This window comes from Chiloscyllium punctatum, chromosome 50 (assembly GCF_047496795.1).
Source record: "Chiloscyllium punctatum isolate Juve2018m chromosome 50, sChiPun1.3, whole genome shotgun sequence".
In the NCBI taxonomy this organism is placed as follows: domain Eukaryota; kingdom Metazoa; phylum Chordata; class Chondrichthyes; order Orectolobiformes; family Hemiscylliidae; genus Chiloscyllium; species Chiloscyllium punctatum.
Genome location: NC_092788.1, coordinates 33,874,915 through 33,881,794, shown reverse-complemented (window position 1 = coordinate 33,881,794; position 6,880 = coordinate 33,874,915). Strand labels below are relative to the sequence as shown.

Genomic DNA, 6,880 nt, shown 5'->3' with positions numbered 1-6,880 from the left:
ACACACACACATACACACTCACACCCACACATACACACACACACACTCACACTCTCACACACACTCTCACACACAGACACACACACTCACACTCTCACACACACTCACACCCACACATACACACTCACACACACACACACACAGACACTCACACACACACTCACACACAGACACACACTCACTCACACATGCACGCACACACATATACACTCACACACTCACACACTCACACACACACACATACACACTCACACCCACACACTCACACACACACACATACACACTCACACACACACACACTCACACACACAGACACACACACATACACACTCACACACACACACTCTCACACACACACTCACACTCTCACACACACTCTCACACACAGACACACACACTCACACACACACACAGACACTCACTCACACACTCACACACACACACACATACACACTCACACCCACACATACACACTCACACACTCACACACACTCACTCTCACACACACTCACACTCTCACACACACTCTCACACACAGACACACACACTCACACCCACACATACACACTCACACACACACACACACACACAGACACTCACACACACACTCACACACAGACACACACTCACTCACACATGCACGCACACACATATACACTCACACACTCACACACATACACACTCACACACACACACTCACTCACAGACACACACACACACTCACACACTCACACCCACACACTCACACCCACACACACACACAGACACACACACACACACATACACACTCACACACACACACTCACACACACTCACACACAGACATACACACACACACATACACACTCACACACACACACACTCTCACACACACACACTCTCACACACACACTCACACTCTCACACACACTCTCACACACAGACACACACACTCACTCACACACACACACACATACACACTCACACCCACACATACACACTCACACACTCACACACACTCTCACACACAGACACTCACACTCACACACTCACACACACACACACAGACACTCACACACACACTCACAGACACACACTCACTCACACATGCACGCACACACATATACACTCACACACTCACACACACACACACAGACTCACACTCACACACTCACACTCACACACACACTCACGCACACACACTCACACACATGCACACACTCACACCCACACATACACACTCACACACACTCACACACAGACACACACTCACTCACACACGCATGCACGCACACACATATACACTCACACACTCACACACACACACAGACTCACACTCACACACTCACACTTACACACACACACACTCACACACACACACTCACGCACACACACTCACACACATGCACACACACTCACACACGCACACACACTCACACACGCACACACTCACACACACTCACTCACACTCACAAACATTCACACTCACACACACACTCTCACACAAACACACACAGACACACACACAGACACACACAGTCACACCCACATCCACACACACCGAAACAGACACATACACACACACACACATACACACAGAGACATACACACAGACACACACACACAGACAAACTCAGACACACACACATTCACAGACACACTCACAGACACTCACATACACAGACACGCACAGACACACTCACAGACACAGACACGCACACACACAGACATACACACAGACAGACACACACACACATACATGCAGGCACACTCTCACATACACTCACAGACAGACACAAATTCACACACACACAGACACACATTCTCACCTACACTCTCAGACACACACAGTCACAAACACACAAACACTCACACATAGACACACACAGATACTCACTCACACACAGACATACTCAGACAGACACACACACACTCAAACCCACACACACACACGCAGACACATGCACAGACACACACGCACCAATCGATTGGTGGAGGAGGGCCGAGCCAGGTGGTGATTGGTTAGGTGCAGATGGCCAGCCAATCGGTGACACGGTGGGGGAATGAGGGTGAATTGATGCTGCATTTGGAACACTGCATTCAATCCTGGCTGTTTTGAACCTTGAGGAGTGGGTTCAGGAAAGGATGTCGGAGGGTTGGAGCGACAGGGAGAGGCTGGATAGGCGGGGGCTGTTTTCCCTGGAGCGTCGGAGGCTGAGGGGTGACCTTATAGAGGGTTATAAAATCATGGGGGGGGGGGGCATGGATAGGGTAAATAGACAAGGTCTTTTCCCCCTGGGGTGGGGGGAGCCCAGAACTAGAGGGTTATAAAATCATGGGGGGGGTGTGGATAGGGTAAATAGACAAGGTCTTTTCCCCCTGGGGTGTAGAATATACAACATTGAAAGATACAGCACAGAACAGGCCCTTCAGCCCACGACGCTGTGCCAAGGATTAGTCCTAATATAAAATATAATAATCTAACCTACACCCCCCTCAATTCACGGATGTCCACGTGCATGACCAGCCGTCGCTTAAAGGTCCCGAATGACTCTGCTTCCACCACCAGGCTGGTACAAGGGCAACATTTAAAAGGCATTAAACTATACCAACACAGAGATTTCAGCCATAATGTCCAAGAGTTTTGTTTAGCTGTGGTAATGGTCCTGGCTGGTTTCGGAGGAGGGATCCCATGTAAATACGGGTTTTATTACAACTTGGTGTAAATCTATTTTGAGCATGTATCTAGTTATTTAATTACTTTATTGTTAGTAATGTATGATATCGTATTTTATGGTTTTAGATTAGATTACTTACAGTGTGGAAACAGGCCCTTCGGCCCAACAAGTCCACACCGACCCGCCGAAGAGTAACCCACTCATTCCCCTACACCTAACAATTTAGCACGGCCAATCCACCCTAACCTGTACATCCCTGGGCACTACGGGGACAATTTAGCACGGGCCAATCCACCCTAACCTGCACATCCCTGGGCACTATGGGACAATTTAGCACGGGCCAATCCACCCTAACCTGCACATCCCTTGGCACTACGGGGACAATTTAGCACGGGCCAATCCACCCTAACCTGCACATCCCTGGGCACTACGGGGACAATTTAGCATGGCCAATCCACCCTAACCTGCACATCCCTGGGCACTACAGGGACAATTTAGCACGGGCCAATCCACCCTAACCTGCACATCCCTGGGCACTACGGGGGACAATTTAGCACGGGCCAATCCACCCTAACCTGCACATCCCTGGGCACTATGGGACAATTTAGCACGGCCAATCCACCCTAACCTGCACATCCCTGGGCACTACGGGGACAATTTAGCACGGGCCAATCCACCCTAACCTGCACATCCCTGGGCACTACGGGGACAATTTAGCACGGGCCAATCCACCCTAACCTGCACATCCCTGGGCACTACGGGGACAATTTAGCACGGCCAACCCACCCTAACCTGTACATCCCTGGCACTATGGGACAATTTAGCACGGCCAATCCACCCTAACCTGCACATCCCTGGGCAATACAGGACAATTTAGCACGGCCACCCACCCTAACCTGTACATCCCCGGGCACTATGGGGACAATTTAGCACGGCCAACCCACCCTAACCTGTACATCCCTGGGCACTATGGGACAATTTAGCACGGCCAATCCACCCGAACCTGCACATCCCTGGGCACTACGGGGACAATTTAGCACGGCCAATCCACCCTAACCTGCACATCCCTGGGCACTATGGGGACAACTTAGCACGGCCAATCCACCCTAATCTGTACATCCCTGGGCACTACGGGGACAATTTAGCACGGCCAATCCACCCTAACCTGTACATCCCTGGGCACTACGGGGACAATTTAGCACGGCCAATCCACCCTAACCTGTACATCCCTAGGCACTACGGGGACAATTTAGCACGGTCAATCCACCCTAACCTGTACATCCCTGGGCACTACAGGGACAATTTAGCACGGCCAACCCACCCTAACCTGTACATCCCTGGGCACTACGGGACAATTTAGCACGGCCAATCCACCCTAACCTGCACATCCCTGGGCACTACGGGGACAATTTAGCACGGCCAATCCACCCTAACCTGTACATCCCTGGGCACTACGGGGACAATTAGCACGGCCAATCCACCCTAACCTGTACATCCCTGGGCACTACGGGACAATTTAGCACGGCCAACCCACCCTAACCCGCACATCCCTGGGCACTATGGGACAATTTAGCACGGCCAATCCACCCTAACCTGTACATCTATGGACTGTGGGAGGAAACCCACGCAGACACGGGGAGAACGTACAAACTCCGCACAGACAGTTGCCTGAGGTGGGAATTGAACCCTGGTCTCTGGCGCTGTGAGGTTGCGGTGCTAACCACTCTGCCACTCTACTTGGTTGTTTGTAGAATAGACTAGTAGTTAGTTGGAGGGAGTTGTTTTCTTTATTTTTCATTTAATTTGATATTGGTGCTGTTATCACATTGTGGAATATACTTGTTTGTATTATTTTTGTGATTTTGTAAAAGAAATCTTTAAAATTTTCGTTTTTTCAAGAAAGAAACCTATTTTTTAAAAAAGGCATCGGGATAGGGGACATGGATAGGAAGGGTTGAGAGGGAGATGGCCAAGTGCTGGCAAATGGCACTAGGTTAGGTTAGGATACCTGGTCGGCACAGATGGATCAATGGCTCTGCTTCTGTGCTAAACATCTCTAAGACTCTAAATTGGACTAGGCTAGTGCAGGATACCTGGGTCGCATGGACAAATGGGGCTGAATGGTCTGTTTCCGTGATGTGTGCCTCTCAAGACTCTAAATGGGGACTTGATGAATGTAGGATATCTGGGTCAGCATGGACGAGATGGACTGTTACATCTCTATGACTGTAAATGGGACTAGATTAGTGTAGGATATCTGGATCAGCACAGATGGGATGGGCCGAATGGTCTGTTTCCGAATGGTCTGTTTCCGCGCTGTATGCTTCAATGACTTAAAATGGGGACTAGATTAGTGTAGGATATCCGGGTCAGTGTGGATGAGATGGGCTGAAGGGTACTTTTCCTTGCTGTGCATCTCTACGACCCAAAATGGGACGGGATTAGTGCAGGATATCTGGGATGGCACAGGCAGGATGGGCCGAATGGTCTGTTTCCGTGCCGTACGGCCCTAAATGGGACGGGAATGAGTGCAGGATATCTGGGACAGCACGGGCAGGATGGGCCGAATGGTCTGTTTCCGTGCCGTACGGCACTAAATGGGACGGGATGAGTGCAGGATATCTGGGACAGCACGGGCAGGATGGGCCGAATGGTCTGTTTCTGCGCCGAACGTCTCAAAAAGGGCTGCAAATTATGTATTAATCGCCCAAAACCCATTCTAAATACTTAAATAGTTCACTAAGATGTGGATTGGATCAATATTTTGCATAATTTGTATAAGACATTAATGTTTGTGACTGTCAATCAAGCTGTCCTGCTGTGAACTGTTTTGTCCAATGGGAGGGGGCAGTGGGCGGTGTCCTAGCGGCCTCCACCCAATCAGAACGCGCGACGCGCACTAAGTGACAGCGGCGCCTACCAATGGGAACGCAAAGTGGAGGCGGGACCGGTCGAATGACGCTGCGTCCGCCCATAAGGATCAGAGAGTTGCCAATGTGGGCGGGGACTGGGGGTCTCCGCCAATCCGGTTTCGGGGGCAACCTGACTGACATGCCGAACGTCCAATGGGACGGGGTGGTTCATGACGGGCGTCGACCAAATGTAACTCACAGGGTGAGGCGGTGCATGTTGAGTGACGGGCAAACCATCCAATAGGTTTGCGACAGGGACGGTCGTCGACAAAGCACACGCCCACGGGAAGGCGGGACATATTATGTGAAGGGCGCCTCCTCCAATGAAACGGGGCAGGGGCGGTGTCGGAAGGGATCGACCAATCAGAATTCACAGATGGGTGGAACTACGTGAGTGACAGGCAGCCCGACCAATAGGGTAGGACGAATGTTAACCAATGCGATAGGGAAGGGGGCGGTCACAGATGGGCATGCTATCCAATGAGGTAGGAAAGCGGCGGTCACTGACGGGGACATTATCCAATTGGGTAGCGTAGGGGCGGTCACTGAACGCGCAAGGGGCAAGGCGTGACATTTTGCGTAACAGGCGCCGCATCCAATGGGCTGGGGAGAAGGGCGGGAGCCTGAGGCGCATCGCCAATCGGAAGGCGGCGGTGGGACAAACGCAGCGTCGTATGGCAGGAGGCGGGCCCTGACAGACGGCGCGCACCCGCCAATAGGGACGAAGCTGTAGGCGGGACCCAGTGATGGTGGGGCGTGCCGCCCAATGGGAGCGGGCGGCCGCGTCCTGATGGGCGGCGGGGATATCCAATAGGGACGCGGGTGGAGGGAAGACTGTCCGTTGCGGGGGCGGGACACGGTTTGTGTTTTGAACGGAGGTGAGGGCGAGCGGGCGGAGGAGGGGAATTAAAATAAACTTTAAAAGAAACCATGGCGACCCTGATACCGGTCATTTACAAAATGTGGGAGACCTTCAGCACCGTGTCCGCCGAGATCATCGCGCTCCCTCAGGTCGTGGTGGTCGGCGTCCAATCCCTCCATCATAGTGGGGAACGGGAAGGAGGGCGGATCGAAGAGGCGACCAATAGGATCGCAGGGGCGGTCAGGCGTGGATGATCGGCGGCCATGTCGCCCAATGGCCGCGGGCGGGCGGATTGTGACCGACGGGGGCTCGGCCAATAGGGGAAGGAGGGCGGGCACTTGCGCGCGGCCGAGCGAGGGCGGTCCAATAGGATCCCGAATCCGGGCGGGACCTGTCAGGTTGGACGCAGAGTTCGCCGCCCAATGGCAGCGGGAGGCCGTATGTGATTG

The 6,880-nt window shown here is 52.4% G+C and overlaps 1 long non-coding RNA gene across 2 annotated transcripts in view; it reads right to left on the bottom strand.

Annotated features, from left to right (window-relative positions):
* Positions 1 to 6,635, bottom strand: part of LOC140470104 (uncharacterized) — a 12,953-nt gene extending 6,318 nt beyond the window's left edge. For both annotated transcript variants that reach the window (XR_011956370.1, XR_011956369.1), the window contains exon 1: positions 6,541 to 6,635. This is a non-coding gene — a long non-coding RNA (uncharacterized lncRNA). The remainder of the gene's footprint in view (positions 1 to 6,540) is intronic.
* Positions 6,636 to 6,880: the final 245 nt, after the last annotated feature.